Here is a 25,614-nt window from a genome sequence, read left to right on the forward strand (position 1 = left end):
GTGATGAATGTGAAAGAAGAGAGTGAAAAAGCTGGCTTAAAACTCAACATTCATTCAAAAACCGTAGAACATGGCATCTGGTCCCATCATTTCATGGCAAATAGACGGGGAAACAATGGAAACAGTGACAAGCTTATTTTCTTGGGCTCCAAAATCACTGTAGATGGTGACTGCATCCATGAAATTAAAAGATGCTTGCTTCTTGGAAGAAAATTTATGACAAACCTAGACAGCATATTAGAAAGCAGAGACACTACTTTGCTAACAAAGGTCCATATAATCAAAGCTATCGTTTTTCCAGTAGCCATGTACAGATTTGAGAGTTGGAGCATAAGAAAGCTGAGTACTGAAGAACTGATGCTTTCAGATTGCGGCACTGGAGAAGCTTCTTGAGTCCCTTGGATGCAAGGAGATCAAACCAGTCAATGGTAAAGGAAACCAGTTCTGAATATTCAGTGGAAGGACTGATGCTGAAGCTGAAACTCCAATACTTTGGCCACCTGATGAGAACTCTGGAAAAAACCCTGATGCTGGGAAAGATTGATGGCAGGAAGAGAAGGGGGCGACAGAGGATGAGATGGTTAAATGGTGCCACCAACACAATGGACATGAGTTTGAGCAAGCTTTTGGAGTTGGTGATAGACAGGGAAGCCTGGCAGGCTGCAGTCCATGGGGTTGCAGAGTCAGACATGACTGAGCAACTGAACTGAACTGATAAAGGTGAAAGACGAGAGTGAAAAAGCTGGCTTACACCTCAACATTCAAAAAACTAAGAAGAAGGCATCTGGACCCATCGCTTCAAGTTAAATAGATGGGGGAAAAGTGGAAACAGTGACAGGTTTTTTTTTTTTTCTTGGACTCCAAAATCACTGTGGATGGTGAATGCAGCCTTTAAATTATAAGACACTTGCTCCTTTGAAGAAAAGCTATGACAAACCTAGACAGCACACTAAAAAGCAGAGACATCACTTTGCCAACAAAAGTCTGCATAGTCAAAGCTATAGTGTTTCCAGTAGTCATTTATGGATGTGAGAGTTGGAGCATAGAGAAGACATAACACCAAAGAATTGATGCTTTCCAAGTATGGTACTGGAAAAGACTCTTGAGTGTCTCTTGGACAGCAAGGAGATCTAACCAGTCAATCCTAAAGGAATTCAATGCTGAATATTCATTGGAAGGACTGATGCTGAAGCTGAAGCTCCAATACTTGGCCACCTATTGAGAAGAGAGGATTCACTGGAAAAGACCCTGATGCTGGGAACCATTGAAGGCAAAAAGGAGAAGGAGGCAGCAAAGGATGAGGTAGTTGGATGATATCACTGACTCAAGGAACATGAGTTTGAGCAAGCTTTGAGACATAGTGAAGGACAGGGAAGCCTGGCATGATGTATTCATGGGGTTACAAAAAACTGGACACAACTTAGAGACTGAGCAACAAAACAGCAAAAATATGCAACCAAGACATGGACAATTTTCCATAAATGTATAGCAAAAGACTGAACCAGGAAGAAATATAAAATATGTTTAGACCAATTGCCAGTAGAAAAATTGAATCAGTAATAATATTTTTAAAAAAACTCCCCAAAATTAGAAGTACAGGATCATATGGATTCATAAGTGAATTCTACCAAATATTTAGAGATGAGTTAATACTCATCCTTCTCAATCTGTTCCAAAAATATTTGTAGAGGAGGGAATTCTCTCTTAAATCATTTTTACAAAGCCAACATGTGTGCATGAATGTGTGCTCAGTTGCTCAGTTGTGTCATTGATGAACACAGATGCAAAAATATTCTACACAATATTAGCAAACTTAATTCAACAGTAAATTAAAAGGATCATACACCACAATCAAGTGAAATTTATCTCAGAGATGAAATGATGGCTCAATATCCACAGATCAAAGTGACATACAGAAATAAAAATCATAGGATCATTTCAATAGATGCAGAAAAAATCTCCTGACAAAATTGATAAACATTTATCATTAAAAACTCTCAATGAAGAGGCTACAGAGAGAACATATCTGAACAAAATAAAGGCCACATCCAACAAGTCCACATAATAGTCAATGATAGAAAGATGCAAGAATTTCATGTAAGGTCAGAAGCAAGGCAAGGATACTCTCTCATGATTTTTATTCACCATAGTATTTACAGTTCTAGCCAGGGAAATCAGATAAGAAAAATAAAGGAATCAAAATTTAAAAGAAAGAAGTAAAGTCATCACTGTTTGCAGATGGCATGATATTTTGCATAGAAAGTCCTAAAGATGACACCAAGAAAGCCAGTAGAACTCAATGAATTTGGTAAATTTTTAGAATAAAGTTTCAAAATGCAGAAATATAAAGAAACACATCAGCTCTAAAAGTTCAAAGACACTGATAGAGGTAACTAGATGCTGGAGGAAATAAAAATCACCTTAATACTTACAAGTAGGTATAACCAGAAAAACAGAAGAATCTGGAGATAAACAGAATGGGATTTATTGAAAGGAATTAGCTTACATAACTGTGGGAAGTGGCCAGCCAACTCTGGAATCTGTAAGGGCAGAGCAGCTGAAGAGCAGAAAGAATTTTGGGGTACAAAATGAAGCTGCTATTTATAAGCATAGTATCTTCTTATTCAGGGAAGCTTTATCTCTGTTCTTAAGGCTTTCCAATTAATGGGATCAGGGCTGCCCAGATTATTTAGGATAATCCTCCTTACTTAAAGTCAACTGGTTATGGACTTTCATCACATCTACAAAACACCTTCACTGCAACAACTAGATTAATATGTGATTGAGTAAGGGGAACTATAGTCTAGCCAAGCTGACACATAAAACTAACTCACAGTAGGGATTATAACTCCTGCTGGATTTTTGAAGATGACTCAGAAAAAGAAGTAAGGTGAACACATATTTAGTTTAATGATGACCTTTAACCTTTGGGCAAACACAGTAGGATATGTTTATATGATATTTTCCTAAAATGGCATGAAATGTGTTATAGAATACAAATTATTTTTATTATTCAGCACAACTTATCTCTCTTCAAGAAAAGCATACAAAGTAAAATTCTATATTTCTGAATTTGTTATAAATATAAAAAAATAAGCTTAATGTTTGCATAGGTAAAACTTTTGCTTTGTATCTCTTTCAAAAGTCCCTTCCTTCATTAAAGTTAACTTTAAGATAAAAACGCTTTGAAAAGCAATATTTAGAGCATTTATTATTTATCCTCAGACCAGTTTTAATCTATTTCTCCACATAATTTGACTAAAGCACAGAGAGAAAAACCCAAAATTTGGACATCAAGACCTCAGAACACAATTCAGGACTATTATTTCAGCAATCTATTTTGTTTTGCTTCTCAGAGATAGGTGTTCTGATCTCTTTCTTTCAAGTAACCTTTTTTTTTTTTTGAGCAACATTCTCATTTCATTGCAATTTCAATTCTGATAATTTTTCCTTTAAAAGACTCAAAGTGAATGAAAAGAATACAATTCAATGCCCATTATCTCCAAGTATTACCACTTTTTAAAACTGATGTTTGACTTAACAATATTACATTAATTTCAGGTGTACAGCAGAGTGATTTGATATTTTTATAGATTATACCCCATGTAAAGTTTTATAAAATATGAGCTATATTCCTTGTGTTCTCCTTTATATCTCTCATTTATTTTAAAGTTTAACCATTTTAAATCAAATAAAGTATTTGCTCCAAGTCACTTAAGTTCTCCCAAAATTTATTAAAATTATAAGTAGTTGTCAATTAATATTTTAAATGAACAGAAAATATACTTTTTTGAAAAGAGGGTCAAAAAGAGTAGATACAATAAACAACTTAATTATTGTGAATTGATAAAAGAAAGCCAAAGTCATCATGATATTTAGTATAAGGATTTGAATCTGATTTGCCATTCCCTAATGAAAACTATTCTCCAAATGAGGCTTCAATAGTAGGTGAACCAAGAACTTCTAGAAGTTCAAGCTGGATTTAGAAAAGGCAGAAGAATCAAGATGCTTGCTCCTTGGAAGAAAAGTTATGACCAACCTAGATAGCATATTAAAAAGCAGAGACATTACTTTGCCAACAAAGGTCCATCTAGTCAAAGCTATGTGTTTTTCAGTAGTCATGTATGGATGTGAGAGTTGGACTACAAAGAAAGCTGAATGTCCAAGAATTGATGCTTTTGAACTGTGGTGCTGGAGAAGAATCTTGAGAGTCCCTTGGACTACAAGGAGATCCAACCATTCCATCCTAAAATAAATCAGTCCTGAATATTCATTGGAAGGTATGATGCTGAAGCTGAAACTCCAATAATTTGGCCACCTGATGCAAAGAACTGACTCATTTGAAAAGACCCTGATGCTGGGAAAGATTGAAGGCAGGAGGAGAAGGGGAAAACAGAGGATGAGATGGTTGGATGCATCACCGACTCAATGGGCATGAGTTTGAGTAAACTCTGGGAGTTGGTGATGGACATGGAGGCCTGGCATGTGCAGCCCATGGGATTGCAAAGAGTTGGACACAACTGAATGACTGAACTGAACTAAACTGAAGAAGCAGGATCAAATTGCCAACATTCGTTGGATCATGAAAAAAGCAAGAGAATTCCAGAAAAACATCTACTTCTGCTTTATTGACTACATCAAAGCCTTTGACAGTGTGGATCACAACTGTGGAAAATTCTTCAAGAGATGGGAATATCAGACCACCTGACCTGCCTCCTGAGAAATCTGTATGCAAGTTAAGAAGCAACAGTTAGAAACCATCATGGAACAATGGACTGGCTCAAAATTGGGGAAGAAGTACGTCAAGACTGCATATGGTCACCCTGCTTATTTAACTTATATTCAAAGCACATCATGAGAAATGCTGGGCTGGATGAAGCACAAGCCGGAATCAAGATTGCTGGGAGAAATATCAATAACCTCAGATATGAAGATGACACCACCCTTATGGCAGAAAGCAAAGAAGAACTAAAGAGCCTCTTGATGAAAGAGAAAGAGGAGGGTGAAAAAGGTGGCTTAAAACTCAACATTCAGAAAACTAAGATCATGGCATCAGGTCCCATCACTTCATGACAAATAGATGGACAAACAGTGGAAAGAATGACAGGCTTTATTTTGGGGGGCACCAGATTCACTGCAGATGTGACTGCAGCCATGAAATTAAAAGACCTTGTTCCTTGGAAGGAAAGCTATGATCAACCTAGGCAGCATATTAAAAAGCAGAGACATTGCTTTGCCAACAAAGGTCCATTTCGTCAAAGCTATGGTTTTTCCAGTAATCATGTATGGATATGAGAATTGGACTGTAAAGAAAGCTGAGTGCCGAAGGATTGATGCTTTTGAACTGTGGTGTTGGAGAAGACTCTTGAGAGTCCCTTGGACTGCAAGGAGATCCAACCCATCTATCCTAAAGGAAATCAGTCCTGAATATTAATCGGAAGGACTGACGTTGAAGTTGAAACTCCAATACTTTAGCTACCTGTTGTGAAGAACTGACTCTTTGGAAAAGACCCTGATGCTGGGAAAGATTGAAGACAGGAGGAGAAGGGGACGACAGAGGATGAGATGGTTGGATGGCATCACTGACTCAATGGACATGAGTTTGAATATGCTCCGGGAGTTGGTGATGGACAGGGAAGCCTGGCATGCTGCATCCCATGAGGTCACAAAAAGTCAGACATGACTGAGTGACTGAACTGAACTGAACTTGTTTCCAAGATAAGTTTTTATTTGAAAGAAAAGAGTATTTCATTTACACAAAAATGCTCAGGATCTCACCATTGAGTCTAAGATTTTTAAATTTTCTTCATAAATTTATACTTTTAAAACATAGTATTTGAGCAAGAAACTTGTTCAATTAGTTTGATTGACTTTATAGTTAAGTAGAATATATCAGGAAAAAATGTGTTCCCTACTATTGAAAAGAACTCAGTTTAGTAAGGTGGACAACAAAGTTATATGTGGGAGGAAAAATAGCACAATACTATTAATATTAATATGAATGTTAATCAAAAATTCCTCACAGTTTTAAAGATAAGAGTGGGTTAATTTTGATGTTGAGATAGACTTCCAATGGAAATGTTGTTCACATTGATTCTTAAAATTTAAAGAAAAGTATAAAGTATTAATTGAGGCAAAAAACTGTGGGAATAGTCAATCTGGGAAGGAGAAAGTTCCTTGTATAGGACAAAGCATGTACAATGGCCTAGGCTCAAAGAACACAATGCATGCAAATAAGTGGATATTTCTGTATTAAAATACAGAACATGAAGGAGCTTCCTCCTCCTCCTTGGTGGGCCTTATTAGGAAATAAGGCCATAAATGTTATAAATTATCTTATTTGTCTTTGCAGGTAATTTATACTTTTATGGTAAATCAGTTCATTCTCTCAGTCGTGTTTGACTCTTTGCGACCCCATGGACGGCAGCACATACCATTTGCTAAATTGGCAATGCCTATGATCCATCCATATCCTAGCCTTTAAAATCTTGCACCTCCTCATTCTAATAATGATTTCATCCACCTAATCACAACAACATGTTCCCAGAGTGATAAACCAGACCACGTCATACACAAATGAATTATCTGAAATTCAATTTCAAGCTTTGTGCTAACAATCACCCACTTTTTAGGTCACTTATCCTATTACTCCCAATTAAAAACTACATTTCAACTTTATTCAGACATCCAATTCATTGACCGTGCAATTTCTCTATTCATTTATCTTTTTATCATGTACTTGAGATCATTTGTGCAGAATTATTATCCTTCCCTGATAAAGAGCCCTATTACTTCAGTTTCTTCTCTTTTCTTCATATTAACTTGTAATAGTGTAGTTTAAGTTATAGTAACATTCAAATCACTCTCTTTGTAACTCTTGTCCTTGGCTCAAGTGATAAATAAATCAAACAAACATTTACTCCTTGCAATTATTACATTTCTGTTACAGGTCTTTTGGGGTTCTGATGTGTAACTTTTTTTAATGGACATATAGTTGATTTATGATAGTACAATATTTATAGGTAAATAACATTGTTATTCGGTATTTTTATAGCTTATACTCCATTTAAAATTACCATAAAATGTTGGATATATTTCCTATGCTGTAGAATATATCCTAGTAGCTTATTTTTTATACATAGTAGTTTGAACCTCCTAAACACCAGCCTACCTTGCTCCTCCCAATTTGGTGTAGAACTCTTTACCTCAGAAGTTAAAATGTCAAAACCTCCAGTAACTATTTCAGAGAAGCCATAAAATTATATGCTAGCTTTTAGCGCTTCATCCAGAAGTTCCGTTCAGTCATTCAGTCATGTCTGACTCTTTGCGACCCCATGGACTGTAGCATGCCAGGCTTCCCTGTTCATCACCAACTCCCAGAGCCTACTCAAACCCATGTCCATCGAGTCAGTGATGCCATCCAACCATCTCATCTTCTGTCATACCCTTCTCCTCCCATCTTCAACCTTTCCCAGCATCAGGGTCTTTTCAAATGAGTCAGTTCTTCACATCAGGTGGCTGAAGTGTTGGAGTTTCAGCTTCAGCAGCAGTCCTTCCAAAGAATATTCAGGACTGATTTCCTTTAGGATTGACTGGTGTTGTCTCCTTGCAGTCCAAGGAACTCAAGAGTTTTCTCCAACACCACAGTTCAAAAGCATCAATTATTCAGCCCTCAGCTTTCTTTATGGTCTCACTTTCACAGCCATACATGACTATAGGAGAAACCATAGCTTTGACTACATGGACCTTTCTTGGCAAAGTAATGACTCTGGTTTTCAATATGTTAAGTTTATCATAGCCTTTCTTCCAAGGAGGAAGCGTCTTTTAATTTCATGGCTGCAGTCACCATCTTCAGTGATTTTGGAGCCCAAGAAAAGAAAGTCTGTCACTGTTTTCATTGTTTCCTGTCTATTTGCCATGAACTGATGGAACCAGATGCCATGATCTTGGTTTTTTTGAATGTTGAGTTTTAAGCCAGCTTTTTCACCCTCCTCTTTCACTTTTATCAAGATGCTTTTTAGTTCCTGTTCACTTTCTGCCATAAGGGTGGTGTCATCTGCATATTTGAGGTTATTGACATTTCTGCCATCATCCAGAAGTTATATATGTCTGATTTGCTTACATATCTGGACAAAAACCCAAGTCACCTAATTACACTTATTTCCAAGGGATAACGAAGTACAATCTTACTAAGTATCTGGAATGGGAGAAAATTGGAGTGCTGTTGATAGCCCTAATGACAATCATGCCTGATCATATCTATCACTGGTTACATCCAGCTGGCTCCCTATTTTTTAATAGTATCTTCACTGTAACAATTGGAATCTCCAGGAAAACAAAGAGAAAATTAGAAACTCCCCCAAAGATTTACTTTTATTCTTTTAACATTTATGCCAAGAAATAACTTTACCCAGTAATTCTACCATTCCTTCCTAAAATATAAATCCCCCAATCTGCAAAACAAATATTCATAATCTTTTATCACTCCTTAAAAAGCAGCCCCTCTTACCTAATCTGATGACCTTCTATACAAATTTATAAATTATAAGCAATCAGTAAAGAACCATTCAGTAATATTATACTCATATCCACTAATCTGCCATTTATATCTTTCCTAAAGCCCCAAATCTCCACCTATGCCATTGATCCTATCTCTCAAAGGTTATACAGAGATATTCTTCTCCATTTTTCCTCTTTTTTCTTATCAGTTTATCTTATACTCCTGGATAATTCTGTAGAGTATATAGACATCTCAGCAGGCTACATATTTTAAATAATAATAACAAAACCAATGGACCCAACTACAAAAATCTCTTAACCTGTGGCTATCTTCAAAAAAAGTTGAATTTTTAACTTTCTTTCACCGCTTAAAACAGTTTCCTCAAGGGACTTTCCTGTCTTGCTTTCCATTCTTTCCACAGCTTACTACATTTGGCTGTCTTTTTTCTCTACTAAGAAACATTTTTCTTGCCAAACTTTCCATAGGCAAGTTGCCAGGTCCTAGTTGTCACATCCTTATCTTATTTGACTTCAGCAGCCACATCAGTGACTGTTATCACAAACACAACTTTGAAACACTTTCTTCCTTTGCTTTTCTGGTTTTCTCTTAGCTGAGTGGCTTCTGTCTTCTTAGTAGCTCCCCTCCATGGCTTATCCACTAAATATTGAGATGTTAGAATTACTACTTCTGAGCCCAATTCTCTTTTTTTATTATTCCTTTTGACTATTGATATCATATAGTCACATTCCTTTAAATGTACACATAAAGCAATTTTTAAAGTCATCTCCCATTTTGTACTTCACACTTGTTTATCCATCTTAACACATTCATTGTGTTATCTTTAGTAAACTATCTTCATTGAAGACCATGTAAATTATGATTCCTGGCACTGTCTAATGTTCAGCACAAAATGGCTATTATATATATATATAAGATTAAGAAGTCCATGAAAGACCTTTTTATGTCTAGCACTCTGTAATCTACTTTCCAACCCGTTTTTTTGTTTGTTTTTGTCTGAGGAAATAGCAATACCATTTACATTACCACTGAATTTTAACACTGATATTCTTCTTTTTATCTAGTTTTACTACAGTTTCAAATCAATTCAACACAGTCTTAAGCACTCTATTCTAAACTATACCCAGAATCAGGTCAGCTTAGAGGATTCTACTGTGGTATTCTTGTCTAAGTCATCACCATCATTTAGCTGAATTACTGTTATCATCACTTTTTTTACCCCTTTGACTGTATTATTGGTTTCCTATTACAGAGTCAAAGGAAACATATGTTTTTAAAATATCAGAGCATACCATCACTCTGTTAATATTCTACAGTATTTTTAATCCTATCTTCAATAAAATTCTGATAATTGCCTACTCTTCTTACCACACTCTTATTTTTGATTAAAGGAGACGAGACAGAGTAACTGAAGAACTATGGATGGAGGTTTGCAACATTGTAAAGGAGGTGGTGATCAAAAGCTTCCCCAAGAAAAAGAAATGCAAAAAGGCAAAATGGTTGTCTGAGGAGGCCTTACAAATAGCTGAGAAAAGAAGAGAAGTGAAAGGCAAAGGAGAAAAGGAAAGATATATTCATCTGAATGAAGAGTTCCAGAGAATAGCAAGAAGAGATAAGAAAGCTTTCCTCAGTGGTCAGTGCAAAAAAATAGAGGAAAAAAATAGAATGGGAAAGTTTAGAGATCTCTTCAAGAAAATTAGAGATACCAAGGGAAATTTTCATTCTAAGATGGGCACAATAAAGGACAGAAATGATATGGACTTAACAGAAGCAGAAGATATTAAGAAAAGGTGGCAAGAATACACAGAAGAACTACACAAAAAAGATCTTGATAACCACCGTGGTGTGATCAGTCACCTAAAGCCAGATGTCCTTGAGACTGAAGTCAAGGGGGCCTTAGGAAGCATCACTACAAACAAAGCTACTGAAAGTAATGGAATTCCAGTTAAGCTATTTCAAATCCTAAAATATGCTGCTGCTAAAGTGCTGCACTCAATATCCCAGGAAATTTGGAAAATTCAGGACTGGAAAAGGTCAGTTTTCATTCCAATCCCAAAGAAAGACAAAGCCAAAGAATGTTCAAACTACTACACAATTGTACTTATTTCACATGCCAGCAAAGTAATGCTCAAAATCCTTCAAGCTAGGCTTCAACAATATGTAAATTGAGAATTTTCTGATGTACAAGCTGGATTTAGGAAAGGCAGAGGAACCAGAGATCAAATAGCCAACATCCGTTGGATCATAGAAAAAGAGAATTCCAAACGATTTCTGCTTCATTGACTACACTATTGACTATGTAGATGACAACAAACTGTGGAAAACTCTTAAAGAGATGGAAATACTAGACCACCTTACCTGCCTCCTGAGAAACCTGTATGCAGGTCAAGAAGCAACAGTTAGAACTGGACATGGAAAAACAGACTGGTTCAAAATTGGGAAAGGAGAACATCATGGCTGTATATTGTCACCCTGCTTGATTAACTTACATGCAGAACATCTTGGGAAATGCCAGGCTGAATGAAGCACAAACTGGAATTAAGATTGCTGTGAGAAATATCAATAATCTCAGGTATGCAGATGACACCACCCTTATGACAGAAAGCGAAGAGGAACTAAAGAGCCTCTTGATGAAAATGAAAGAGGAGAGTGAAAAAGCTTAAAACTCAGAATTCAAAAAATGAAGACCAAGGCATCTGGTCCCATCACTTCATGGCAAACAGATGGGAAAACAATGGAAACAGTGAGAGACGTCATTTTCTTGTGCTTCAAAATCACTGCAGATGGTGACGGCAGCCATGAAAATTAAAAGACGCTTGCTCCTTGGAAGAAAAGCAATGACAACCTAGACAGTGTATTAAAAAGCAGAGACATTACTTTGCCTACAAAGGTTTGTATAGTCAAAGCTGTTTTTTCAGTAGTCATGTACAGATGTAAGAGCTGAAAAATAAAAAAGGATAAGCACTGAATTGATGCCTTTAAACTGTGGTGCTGGAGACGACTTGTGAGTCCCTTGGACTGCAAGATCAAACCAGCCCATCCTAAAGGAAATCAACTCTGAATATTCATTGGAAGAACTGATGCTGAAGCTGCAAAAGTTTAGTCACTTGATTTGAAGAACTGACTCATTGGAAAAGGCCATGATTCTGGGAAAGATTGAAGGCAGGAGCAGAAGAGGATGACAGAGGACTAAATGTCTGGATGGCATCACCAACTCAATGGACATGAGTTTGAGCAAGCTCTGAGAGACGGTGAAGGACAGGGAAGCCTGGCATGCTGCAGTTCATAGTTTCGCCCAGCTGGACACAACTCAGTGACTGAACAACAACAAGATCTGTCTAGATCAAATCTAGTTTCAACACTGAAGAGAGTAGTCTAATCTAGAAATAAATTACTTGACACATATTTGGAAATACATAAATCTTTCTACTAGTTGTTAATGTATTCATTTTTCAGGTTTTAAAATTCATAATAATTAGGGCTTCCCTGATAGCTCAGCTGGTTAAAAAATCTGCCTGCAGTGCAGGAGACCCCGGTTCAATTCCCGGGTTGGGAATATCCCCTGGAAAAGGGATAGGCTACCCATTCCAGTATTCTTGGGCTTCCCTGGTGGCTCAGCTGGAAAATAATCTGCCTGCAATGAGGGACACCTGGGTTCAATTCCTGGATTGGGAAGATCCCATGGAGAAAGGAACAGCTATCCACTTCAGTATTTGCCTGTAAAATGCCATGAAGTATACAGTCCTTGTGGTGGCAAAGTGTCTGTAAATAATTATGATTTTTTTTAAATGTCTTCATTTTGCTTTTCCCTGTCTCCCTCTGGCTCAGAAAAAAAAAAAAATTCAAAGTAATTTTTTAATGAAAATACCCACTTAATATGGGCATAAAATAGGTAAGTGGATTAAATAGATAAATAAGCATAGCTGAATGTATTACTACAATAAAAAGGATTTTTGTTGTTGTTTTTTACTGAAGTGGCAACGACTGAACATTTCCCCACTAAGAGGAATGGACACAGAGCAAAAGAGAGAGAGGAGAGGAACAAGGACAATAGCACTGATGGTAGCAAGGCAAGTATTGAGAAGTAACAGTGAAGCGTATGGAGTAAAAAAAGAAAATCCACTATCTTTCTGTCTCCTTGTCTCCCATAGTCCTGGGTATCCAAAAGAATCTTATGTAATTGAACCTGTGATTTAATATAGTCAGATGTTTCATCATCTTCATCTTTCTCCCCTCTTTGAGCCTTAGAGAAAAATAAATTAGCAATAAAGCAACCAGATTATCCTCTTAACTGGGTAGTTCTAACATGCCAGAATGTATAGTGGTTGAGGGGCTCCTCCTTTGTAATAAAGCTGTCAGTGCTGACATTCCCAAATTCATAGTCTCCTCCTTCCTCCTTCTTTAACAGGGTGAGGGGATTATGCAGATGAGTCATAACACTGTGCCTGCCTACGAAATCTTGTCTTGTGTGCTTGGCATACTCTGAATTTGTTTCTATACCACTGAATGCCCACAGCTCAGAACAGTGTCTAGGGTATAAACACCTTAACAAAGCTGTTTAGCAGCTCCACTAAATGGTTCTGGCAGGCACAAACTTCTAAGTGGATGGGAGAAAGCTTCCTCTCCTACTCTGTTCTTCTATTTGTCCTTATTCAAGTCTCTTTCCATGGTTTTTTTTTTTTCTCTCTCTCTCTTTTCCTTTCTATTTCTCATCTGTTTGCTTCTTAAATGTCTATTTTTCACTCCATCTCTCTCCTCTACAGACTAAGTTTTTGTTCATATTATATATGAGCATTAAGATATGAATATTTCCTTAGAATTCTTTCCCTTAAAGTGAGGAATCATTTTATTTTTTTAGCTTTGCTAGCCCGGAGAGAGTAGAGAAGAAAGATGTTAGGAATGGGTCTGTGTTTGCCACCAAATAGTCATTAGTCAGCCTTACATTACAAAGCCTTTTAAACCGTGGTCCAGAATTAAAATTTTATTCTGAGTGTGATGGAGAATCTTTACAGGGTTTTGAGCAGAAATGGTACATAATTTGATTTATACTTTAAAATATCAAGCTTTGGCTTAATGTGTAAAGAATATACATTAAGGAGGGTAGAAGGTAAGAATGGAAGCAGAGAGATAAGCTAGAATGCTGATACAGAAATTGACACAGCTAAGATCCTGGCTAAAACCCAGTGCTATTCTTTTTGCAATTTTGTCTTTTCTTAGCTTCAAATAGTTAAATGTTTTATGAATAATTTGTTTTGAAGCCACCATAAGTGGCTTACCTTTCTCCACCTTCTCATTGTTTCCCTGTGGATATTATAGTTTTTCAGGTATTTTTTTTTCAACAGTGTCATCTACTTTAGAGCTTAGTGGAGGAGGTATATTTGCAACAATTTCCTCAGCATCTCTTAGAGATTATGAAGAGTTATACAAAGTAAACCTTTCCCTGAAGACAATAGCTTCAGTTTACAGAAGGTTCTTAAGTTTTCTTCAGGGAAGAATCAGACATTGGAGCCACACTATTCAGTCTAAATTTGTATTTAATCCTTATTTTACAATAGAGTTAACCACACTACATTCCCCTAGCAACAGCATATAGAAAATTAAGTGAGATCTTAAGGATTTTTCTGTAGTGGTTTTGCCCAGATGAATCACTCAGTGGCATTCTGTCTTTGTTTTGTTTGTTTTTTAGCCTAAGGGGGGAAACAAATGTCTAAGAAGGCATTATCTTTTTTGCATGTTTTCCAGCAAATTATTTAACACTCCTAGAAATAAAATATCAAACACAAATTCATAAAAATTACAGGTCTGCTCCAGGACTTTTAGTACAAAATAGCTAAATTTAACTTCTAGAGAATTTGTGAATAAAATGTTGGAATGATTAGTATGCTTAATATTTGAATAGCATTATTTCATATATGATTCAGAAATTTAAAATTTTCTTATGATCAAGCCTTTTAGATATTAAGCCTTGTACTCAGATTGACCTAATCATATGTAATCCCCATTTAAGATTAATGAATTAAATTTGAATCTCATATTTTAAAGCAATAGATTAACCATAAAATTTTCACTTTCTCTAGGTCAAAATGTTTTGATATCATTTTAACTTGATTCAAACTATATTTACATAAAGTGTTAGCTGCTTAGTCGTGTCCAACTCTTTGCAACCCCATGGACTGTAGGCCGCCAGACTCCTCTGTCTGTGGGATTCTCCAGGCAAGAATACAGGAGCCATTTCCTTCTCCAGAGGATCCTCCTGACCCAGGGATCAAACCTGGGTCTCCTGCACTGCAGTTAGATTTTTTACCATCTGGGCCACCAGGGAAGCCTGTATTTACATAAATAGTTTATAAATTGATTCAAATATAGATTTGGAAACACTTCTAATAGGCCTGAAGTGAAGTGAAAGTCACTCAGTCATGTCTAACTCTGCGACCGCATGGACTGTATAGTCCATGAAATTCTCCAGGCCAGAATACTGGAGTGGGTAGCTGTTCCCTTCTGCAGGGGATCTTCCCAACCCAGAGATCAAATCCAGGTCTCCCACATTGCAAGTGGATTCTTTACCAGCTGAGCCACCAGGGAAGCCCTCAAATAGGCCTAATTTAAGCTTTTGTGCAAGCTGACAATAAGATACTTCTGGATAGATATGAAATTTTATAAATGCATACTGTCTCTCATATTGTAATTTATGGATGTTTTCTTGTATCTAAGAATACAATTCCCTACTCTGAGTATCTCTTAAATCCTAGAATCAACAACATTCAAACTTTTTTGTTGTTGTTGTTGTTCTTCTTCTTTTTGTTATGTTCCCCATTCATATAAATTTAACTGCTACTTTACAATACGTATCACTAGATCTGTCTTCCGAAGTCACTCTGTATTTAATTCTACAGTACACTCTTGTAGATTTTCTGCAGGCATTTTAAATATCATATATACAAAAATAATATTTTCCCCTTTCCATCTTATTTTCTGCCATGTTCTTTTAAGCTTTGGATGGTGACCACACCAAGCACCCACTCAGAGGACAAAAAAATCTTAATGTCAACCATTGGTTCTCCTTCTTCATTTTTGGTAAATCAACAAAATATCCTGATTCTACTTTAGAAATGTGTCTCAATTACTGACTCACTTTTCTACCTCCAATGATACTGTTTCAATTCAGATCCTCATCATGCCTCTTCAGATTGTTGCAAAGGATTCATAAAGGGTTTCCCTATACTAGGTTTATTCTCTTGGCAAAATGTTTAAACTTGCATATTCTTTTTGACAAAAGAAATAATTAAAAATTTCTACTGGTTCTCTTAAAAACTATTAAGATATAGTAGATATATAACATATTAGTTTCAGATGTACAACACAATGATATATGTATATATTGAGAAATGATCACCATAGTAAATTTCATTAACATCTATTATTACACATCCTTACAATTTTTTTTTCTCCTTCAGATCAGAAATTTTAAGATCTACTCTTAGCAATTTTTAACTGTACAAGGGCTTTTGTTTTTATATCTTGGTAAAGATATAGAACAGTCTTCATTTCTTCCACATATTAGAAACATTTTAAAGTACAGTACAGTTTCTCTGAGGTCCATATCAAGGGTAAACTTGGAAAATCCCAGAAAAGCTGAGTGGAGGGAATCTTTAATGATAAAGCACTTGCTGAGAGATCCTGTTTAAGCACTTTACTCAACAAACTTGGAAGGCCATGTGGGTCCCTGAGAAAAGGAGTCATTCTGACTCAGGACCTAAAGGAATGCTGCTTTGTAATTCTTCCTCAGACTGTGCCCATAAAGGGCCTCAAAAATAGAGGTCCTTGATGAATGATCAATAGTAAAATCCTAATGGAGAGCAATCTACTTTGTGAAGCAGTAGCGGGAAGTATTTTCTTCTTAATCAGAGTATGTCACTGGAATTAAAAGATGCCAGTTATGCTACATAGGTCAGATTATTTCTTGGGAGGTGCCCATAGTTAGCGGCAGGCACATTCTCTGATCACACATGATGTATTTTCTGGTGAAATTCTAGGCCTTTAGGCTCAAGCAAATGAACAGAATGAGAAGGTAACAGAGAGACTTAGGAGGATGGAGGTAAATTATCCTGTAGAGGAGTGTAGAATGATCTCTGTTCATTTCCAAGGCAAACCATTCAATATCACGGTAATCCAAGTCTATGCCCCAACCAGTAACGCTGAAGAAGCTGAAGTTGAATGGTTCTATGAAGACCTACAGGACCTTTTAGAACTAACACACAAAAAAGATGTCCTTTTCATTTTGGGGACTAGAATGCAAATGTAGGAAGTCAAAAAACACCTGCAGTAACAGGAAAATTTGGCCTTGGAGTACACAAAGAAGCAGGGCAAAGGCTAATAGAGTTTTGCCAAGAGAATGCACTGGTCATAGCAGATACCCTCTTCCAAAAACACAAGAGAAGACTCTACACATGGACATCACCAGATGGCCAACACTGAAATCAGATTTATTATATTCTTTGCAGCCAAAGATGGAGAAGTTCTATACAGTCAGCAAAAACAAGGCCAGGAGCTGACTGTGGCTCAGATCATGAATTTCTTATTGACAAATTCACACTTAAATTGAAGAAAGTGGGGAAAACCACTAGACCATTCAGGTATAACCTAAATCAAATCCCTTATGATTATACAGTGGAAATGAGAAATCGATTTAAGGGATTAGATCTGATAGACAGAGTGCCTGATGAACTATGGATGGAGGTTCATGACATTGTACAGGAGACAGGGATCAAGACCATCCCCAAGAAAAATAAATGCAAAAAAGCAAAATGGCTGTCTGAGGAGGCCTTACAAATAGCTGTGAAAAGAAGAGAAGCAAAAAGCAAAGGAGAAAAGGAAAAATATACCCATTTGAATGCGGGATTCCAGAGAATAGTAAGGAGAGATAAGAAAGCCTTCCTCAGCAACCAATGCAAAGAAATAGAGGAAAACAACAGAATGGGAAAGAATAGAGATCTCTTCAAGAAAATTAGAGATACCAAGGGAAATTTTTATGCAAAGACGGGCTCAATAATGGACAGAAATGGTATGGGCCTAACAAAAGCAGAAGATTTTAAGAAGAGGTGGCAAAAATACACAGAAGAACTATACAAAAAAGATCTTAATGACACAGATAATCACAATGGAGCCAGACAACCTGGAATGTGAAGTCAAGCGGACTTTAGGAGGCATCACTATGAACAAAGCTAGTGGAAGTGATGGAATTCCAGTTGAGCTATTTCAAATCCTAAAAGATGATGCTGTGAAAGTGCTGCACTCAATATGTCAGCAAATTTGGAAAACTCAGCAGTGGCCACAGGACTGGAAAAGGTCAGTTTTCATTCCAATCCCAAAGAAAGGTAATGCCAAAGAATGCTCAAACTACTGCACAATTGCACTCATCTCACACGCTAGTAAAGTAATGCTCAAAATTCTCCAAGCCAGGCTTCAGCAATACATGAACCGTGAACTTCCAGATGTTCAAGCTGGTTTTAGAAAAGGCAGAGGAAGCAGAGATCAAATTGCCAACATCCACTGGATCATCAAAAAAGCAAGAGAGTTCCAGAGCAACATCTATTTCTGCTGTATTGACTATAACAAAGCCTTTGACTGTGTGGATCACCATAAACTGTGGAAAATTCTGAAAGAGATGGGAATACCAGAACACCTGACCAGCCTCCTGAGAAACCTGTATGCAGGTCAGGAAGCAACAGTTAGAACTGGACGTGGAACAACACACTGGTTCCAAAAAGAAAAGGAGTACGTCAAGGCTGTGTATTGTCACCCTGACTATTTAACTTTTATGCAGAGTACATCATGAGAAATGCTGGGCTTGAAGAAGCACAAGCTGGAATCAAGATTGCCAGAAAAATATCAATAACCTCAGATATGCAGATGACACCCCCCTTATGGCAGAAAGTGAAGAAGAATCAAAGAGCCTCTTGATGAAAGTGAAAGAGGAGAGTGAAAAAGTTGGCTTAAAGCTCAGCATTCAGAAAACTAAGATCATGTCATCCGGTCCCATCACTTCATGGCAAGTAGATGGGGAAACAATGGAAACAGTGGCTTACTTTATTTTTGGGGCTCCAAAATCACCACAGATGGTGATTGTAGTCATGAAATTAAAAGACACTTACTCCTTGGAAGGAAAGTTATGACCAACCTAGACAGCATATTAAAAAGCAGAGACATTACTTTGCCAACAAAAGTCCATCTAGTCAAGGCTATGGTTTTTCCAGTAGTCATATATGGATGTGAGAGTTGGACTCTAAAGAAAACTGAACGCTGAAAAATTGATGCTTTTGAACTGTGGTGTTGGAGAAGACTCTTGAGAGTCCCTTGGACTGCAAGGAGATCCAACCAGTCCATCCTAAGGGAAATCAGTCCTGCATGTTCATTGGGAGGACTGATGTTGAAGTTGAACCTCCAATACTTTGGCCACCTGATGAGAAGAACTGACTCATTTGAAAAGTCCTTGATGCTGGGAAAGATTGAGGGCAGGAGGAGAAGGGGATGACAGAGGATGAAATGGCTGGATGGCATTATAGACTCAATGGACATGAGTTTGGGTAGACTCCGGGAGTTGGTGATGGACAGGGAGGCCTGGTGTGCTGCAGTTCATGGGGTTGCAAAGAGTCGAACATGACTGAGCGACTGAAATGAACTGAACTGAACTGAAAGGAGTATAGTACCCAAACAGAAGAGCCAAATTTAAGAAAATTAAACTTATTTGGGGGCTGCTCTTTCTTTTGACAGGCTTATCAGAAAACTAAAGACATGCCCTGGTAGGTACTACTGGCTGTCTTAAAATATGTCCTATCTAACCTTGCCTCAAACTATATGGACCGCCTCACTTCTTGCCAAGCCACTGTATTTTGTTTTTCTGATACCCTGAAATTTCCCTCATTACTATCATATGTTGAGGTTATTAGCATTATTGTTATTTACGTTATATTTATTCTAGCATATTTTGTTTATATTTTCTGTTTCTTTTGCTGAGTGACTCTGCCTTTATTCCTTGGTAATTCCCTACTCTTTCTTCAGAACCAAGTTAAAAACCTCACCTCATGAAATCTTTTCTAACTCTCAAAGGAGTTATCCTTTTTGTGTTACCAAAGCAAACTGTGATGTATTATAAGCCATTTTATTAGTCTTAAGTCTCCAACTTTGACAAAATTAATACAAGGCATGTTAGTTCCTCAAAAAATCTTTGTAAAAATAAATGTGTCCCAATTATCAATTTTTTAGAAGTCTCATGTAAGACAGACTAACTCTTCTATTAATTAAAATTTACTTCAAGTTAAAAAATGTATTTTTATAATTGAAGACTAGTATTAGGTAAGGTGATATATATTAAAAAGCTACAGTCTGTTTTGCAGATAACAAGCACTTAAATATTAAATTTGACTATTATTGTATGTGTATATTTATTACTATGATGATAGATAACATTTGTTTCAATGTAGAAATATTACTCAAAAAACACTGAAATCTCAAGCTTCTTTTAAAGATTACAATTTTGTGGTGAGAAGAGGTACAAAGTTTTTCCTTTTTTGGTAATAGATAGCAATGAATCTACAGATGTTATTTTACTAAATTAAGTTTCTTCATCCATATCATTCTGCTGAAAAGGTAAAGATTAAATAAACCAGAGATTCTAACTTTTAAGGAAAAAAGCATAATGTTCCCAAAAAAAGAAAAGGTTAAGCCTGCATATTGTTTTCTTTGAATTCATTTTACTTGATTTTTGTTCAATGTAAGGACTAACACTGATTGCAATGAACCTGCTCCATACAGGCCCTATGAAGATCCCTGTGGATTTGATTGTGGGGTAGGTGTCCAGCCTATTTTTTTATTCTCTTTTAGAATATCTTTCCAAGGAGAACAATATAATGTGATGAATTTTAAACTTAAAAGCCATAAATAATATTCTCAAAACATTGCTTTCTTGTTCTCTCTAGTCACAGTACTTTAAGGATGCATAGTTAGATGTGGCAAGACAAAAGATGCTAAATTCAAAGACAACCTTCTAATGAAGTGGGAATGTGTATAACTACTTTTGAAACAGTAGTTTCATTCTAAAACTTGCAATAAAGATACTAAAATTCAAGATTCAAAATAGTTTATTAACACTTTAGAGCAAATCATTAAACTCATCTCATTTTTGCACTAGAAATAATCACTCAAAGATGACTAATTTATCGACATGTATTTGATATTTTATGCTTTGGGTTACTTAATCACAGTGACTCCAAATTTATATATTATTTTCTCCTGAGATGTTTGCTAGGTCATGCTTCCTGTGCAGCCAATGACATGTGAGATCTTATTTTCAGAATAACCCAAATAGTGAAGGAAACAAACACTCAGCTAAAGAACGGGACATGGCAAGGTTTTTTCTTTTATTTGTTTTGTTAATAAATTATTCCAATAATGCAGGTTTTTCTAACTACTTTTTGATATGTTTTTTTTTTCCAATTTCTAGAGCCTGAAATGTAGGCCACAAAGACTTCAAAACTCAGTGAGATTAGTTTGTACTGTAACATTGCCACATAGATAATCATTATATTGTCCTCAGTGGTTCTAGCCTGAGAAGAATAAAGACCTAAGTAAGAAAGAAGAAACTGACAAAATAGAAAAAGAGTAGATCTAATAATAAACCTCAGTCTTGGTCTTGGAAAAAATTAGCAAGTTTAACCAACTGACAGCTACCTTATTCCATTTGCTGCTGCTGCTGCTAAGTCGCTTCAGTCGTGTCCGACTCTGTGCGACCCCATAGACGGCAGCCCACCAGGCTCCTCTGTCCATGGGATTTTCCAGGCAGGAGTACTGGAGTGGGGTGCCATTGCCTTCTCCATTTAGTAAGGTATAAATCACAAATATGTTAAGTAAGAAATGACAAAGAGAAATAACTATTAGAAGAAACAAAAATTCCAGAAGTGTCTATTTTATATAATTCTATGCAAACAGATAAACATCAATAAGAGGAAAATTTTACTTGAAAAATGCAATTTTTCAATTTACCACAATAGAAATTGTAAGCTGAAATACATTCATTAGAATGAAGAAAGAAGACAATCAAGGAATTATGTCCAAAACCACCAACCCCAGTTACTTTCACAGAATTGAACTTTGAAAACCAGATAGTCCAAATGAAAAATTGTTCCAAAGAATATCCAATAAAGGGAAATGTCTGAATTTATTTTCTAAAGCAACGATGTCACACGATCATCAGCAGATATTTGCCTCACAGAGAAAATAGAAGATATTGAGGAAAATCTCTTTCATCTTCCTTTTAGACATATTATTTTCTACTATTACTGCTACTGAAGATAATAATTTGCCTGGGTACTGGAGCTCATTCCTATCTATCATCTCAGAATTCTATCTAGTGTTTTTCCTAATGTTCTTAATGAATGTATTTTTATTAGTAGAAATCAAGCACAAAGGCAATATGAACTACAATACAGAATTAAATTTTATCATACTAAAATGTGACATTAATTCCAATGTATTTTCTCAATTTGACTTCCTTCACCAATGCTATATTCTATCAAAATGCATATTTTCATTAGAAAAACTTCTATAACTACAAGTGCTATATCACAGACAATATTTTAAAATGGCTAGTGATCTTCATCCCAATTCAAGCAGAAGAAATGTAAGTCAAAATGATGATAAAGCATTTCTCAGTTTGTAAGAACTGAAAAAGTATTTTAAAGATTGAAATGTTAATACTTATAATAGTATGGAGAAGTGAAAACTATCATGCAAAAATGTGGAGATTTATATGGTAATATCTATTGATTTACAAATACACATGATCCTTGTCATGTCAAAGCTATTCCACTGTAAGAATTTGTCTATGCATATACACACAAACTGTGACAATTACCTATGTGAAATATTTGCTTAAATATTAGTTGCAGTGGAGATAAATGGAGGCAACCTATGTTTCCATCAGCTTGGAAATGTTTAAATAATAAGGAACATACAAAAGAAAAAAAGTATACTTAGAAAATATAACAAAAACAGCCCAAATGCTCATCATAGAAAAATTGCTTCAATAATTAGTGAAATATCCATAAAATAAAATATGTTCCTTGGAAAAAAAATAATTCTGTATAAATTGACTGGTAAAAAATTCAATGATAAATTAAAATTACAAAAGTTGCTTTAAAGTGTGAAAATTATGAATATATAAATATAAACCATATGCATGCTGGTACATGCATACAAATAGGAGGGCAAGATTCAATATTAATATAATATTAATCATAATATTAATCACATTAACTGATGGGGTAGTTGGAGAAGTTAGGAAGTTTATTTTGTTTATTATTATCAGTCAGTTCAGTTCAGTTCAGTCACTCAGTTGTGTCCGAATCTTGGCGACCCCACGGACTGCAGCACGCCAGGCCTCCCTGTCCATCATCAACTCCTGGAGTTTACTCCAACTCATGTCCATCGAGTTGGTGATGCCACCCAACCATCTCATTCTGTGTCGTCCCCTTCTCCTCCCACCTTCAATCTTCCCCAGCATCAGGGTCTTCTCAAATGAGTCAGCTCTTCTCATCAGGTGGCCAAAGTATTGGAGTTTTAGCTTCAACATCAGTCCTTCCAATGAATATTCAAGACTGATTTCCCTTAGGATGGACTGGTTGGTTCTCCTTGCAGTCCAAGGGACTCTCAAGAGTATTCTCCAACACCACAGTTCAAAAACATTAATTCTTTGGTGCTCAGCTTTCTTTATGGTCCAACTCTCACATCCATACATGACTACTGGGAAAACCATAGCTTTGGACCTTTGTTGGTAAAATAATGTCTCTGCTTTTTAATAGACTGTCTAGGTTGGTCATAGCTTTTATTCCAAGAAACAAGAGTCATTTAATTTCATGGCTGCAGGCACCATCTGCAGTGATTTTGGAGCCCTGAAAAATAAAATCTCTCTATGTTTCCATTGTTTCCCCATTTGCCATGAACTGATGGGACTGATTGCCATGATTTTCGTTTTCTGAATGTTGAGTTTTGAGTCAACTTTTTCACTCTCCTCTTTCACTTTCATCAAGAGGCTCTTTAGTTCTTCATTTTCTGCCATAAGGGTGTCATCATCTGCCTATCTGAGGTTATTGATATTTCCCCCGGCAATCTTGATTTCACCTTTGCTTTTTCCAGCCCAGCATTTCTCATGATGCACTCTGCATATACGTTAAATAAGCAGGGTGACAATATACAACCTGGACATACTCCTTTCCCGATTTGGAACCAGTCTGTTGTTCCATGTCCAGTTCTAACTGTTCCTTCCAGACCTGCATACAGATTTCTCAAGAGGCAGGTCATGTGGTCTGGTATTCCCATCTCTTTCAGAATTGTCCAGAGTTTGTTGTGGTACACACAATTAAAGGCATTGGCATAGGCTTCCAGCATAGCTCACTTGGTAAAGAATCTGCCTGCAATACTGGAGATGTGCGTTCAATTTCTGGGTCGGGAAGATTTCCTGGAGAAGGAAATGGCAACCCACTCCAGTATTCTTGCCTAGAGAATCCCATGGACAGAGGAGCCTGGCAGGCTACAGTCCATAGGGTTGTAAGAGTCAGACACAACTTAGTGCTTTCTGACTTCCCTCGTGACTCAGACGGTAAAAGCGTCTGCCTACAATGAGGGAGATCTGGGTTCGGTTTCTGGGTTGGGAAGACCCCCCTGGAGAAGGAAATGGCAACCCACTCCAGTACTCTTGCCTGGAAAGTCCCAATGATGGACAGAGGAGCCTGATAGGCTACAGTCCATGGGGTTGCAAAGAGTCGGACACAACTGAGCGACTTCATTTTCATTTTCACTGTAGTCAAAAAGTAGAAATAGATGTTTTTCTGGAATTCTCTTGCTTTTTCAACGATCCCATGGATGTTGGCAATTTGATCTCTGGTTCCTCTGCTTTTTCTAAATCCAGCTTGAACATCTGGAAGTTCACGGTTCACGTACTGTTGAGGCCTGGCTTGGCCAATTTTGAGCATTACTTTGCTAGCATGAGAGATGGGTATAATTTTGTGGTAGTTTAAACATTCTTGGGCATTGCCTTTCTTTGGGATTTGAATGAAAACTGACCTTTTCCAGTCCTGTGGCCACTGCTGAATTTTCCAGATTTGCTGGCATATTGAATGTAGCACTTTCACAGCATCATTTTTTAGGATTTGAAATAGCTCAACTGGGATTCCATCACCTCCCCTAGCTTTGTTCATAGCGATGCTTCCTAAGGCCCACTTAACTTTTGCCTTCTAGGTTTTCTGGCTCTGAGTGATCATACCATCGTGGTTATTTGGGTCATGAAGATCTTTTTTGTATAGGTCTTCTGTGTATTCTTGCCACCTCTTCTTATTATCTTCTGTTTCTGTTAGGTCCATACCATTTCTGTCCTTTATTGTGCTCATCTTTGCATGAAATATTCCCTTGGTATCTCTAGTTTTCTTGAAGAGATCTCTACTATTTTCCATTCGATTGTTTTCCTCTCTTCCTTCGCATTGATCACTGAGGAAGGCTCTCTTATCTCTCCTTACTATTCTTTGGAGCTCTGCATTCAAATGGGTATATCTTTCCTTTTCTCCTTTACCTTTTGATTCTCTTCTTTTTCTCAGCTATTTTTAAGGCCTTTGAGACAACCAATTTGCCTTTTTGCATTTCTTCTTCTTGGGGATGGTCTTGATCACTTCCTCCTGTACAATGTCATGAACCTCCATTCATAGTTCTTCTGGCACTCTATCATATCTAATCCCTTGAATCTATTTGTCATTTCCACTGTATAATCATAAGGGATTTGATTTAGGTCGTACCTGAATGGTCTTGTGGTTTTCCCTACTTTCTTCAATTTAAGTCTGAATTTGGCAATAAAGAATTCACAATCTGAACCACAGTCAGTTCCTGGTCTTGTTTTTGCTGACTGAATAGAGCTTCTCCATCTTTGGCTACAAAGAATATAATCAGTCTGATTTTGGTATTGACCATCTGGTGATGTCCATGTGTAGAGTCTTCTCTCATGTTGTTGGAAGAGGGTATTTGCTATGACCAATACATTCTCTTTCAAAACTTTA

This window comes from Giraffa tippelskirchi, chromosome 1 (assembly GCF_054371585.1).
Source record: "Giraffa tippelskirchi isolate mGirTip1 chromosome 1, T2T-mGirTip1v1.2.pri, whole genome shotgun sequence".
In the NCBI taxonomy this organism is placed as follows: Eukaryota; Metazoa; Chordata; class Mammalia; order Artiodactyla; family Giraffidae; genus Giraffa; species Giraffa tippelskirchi.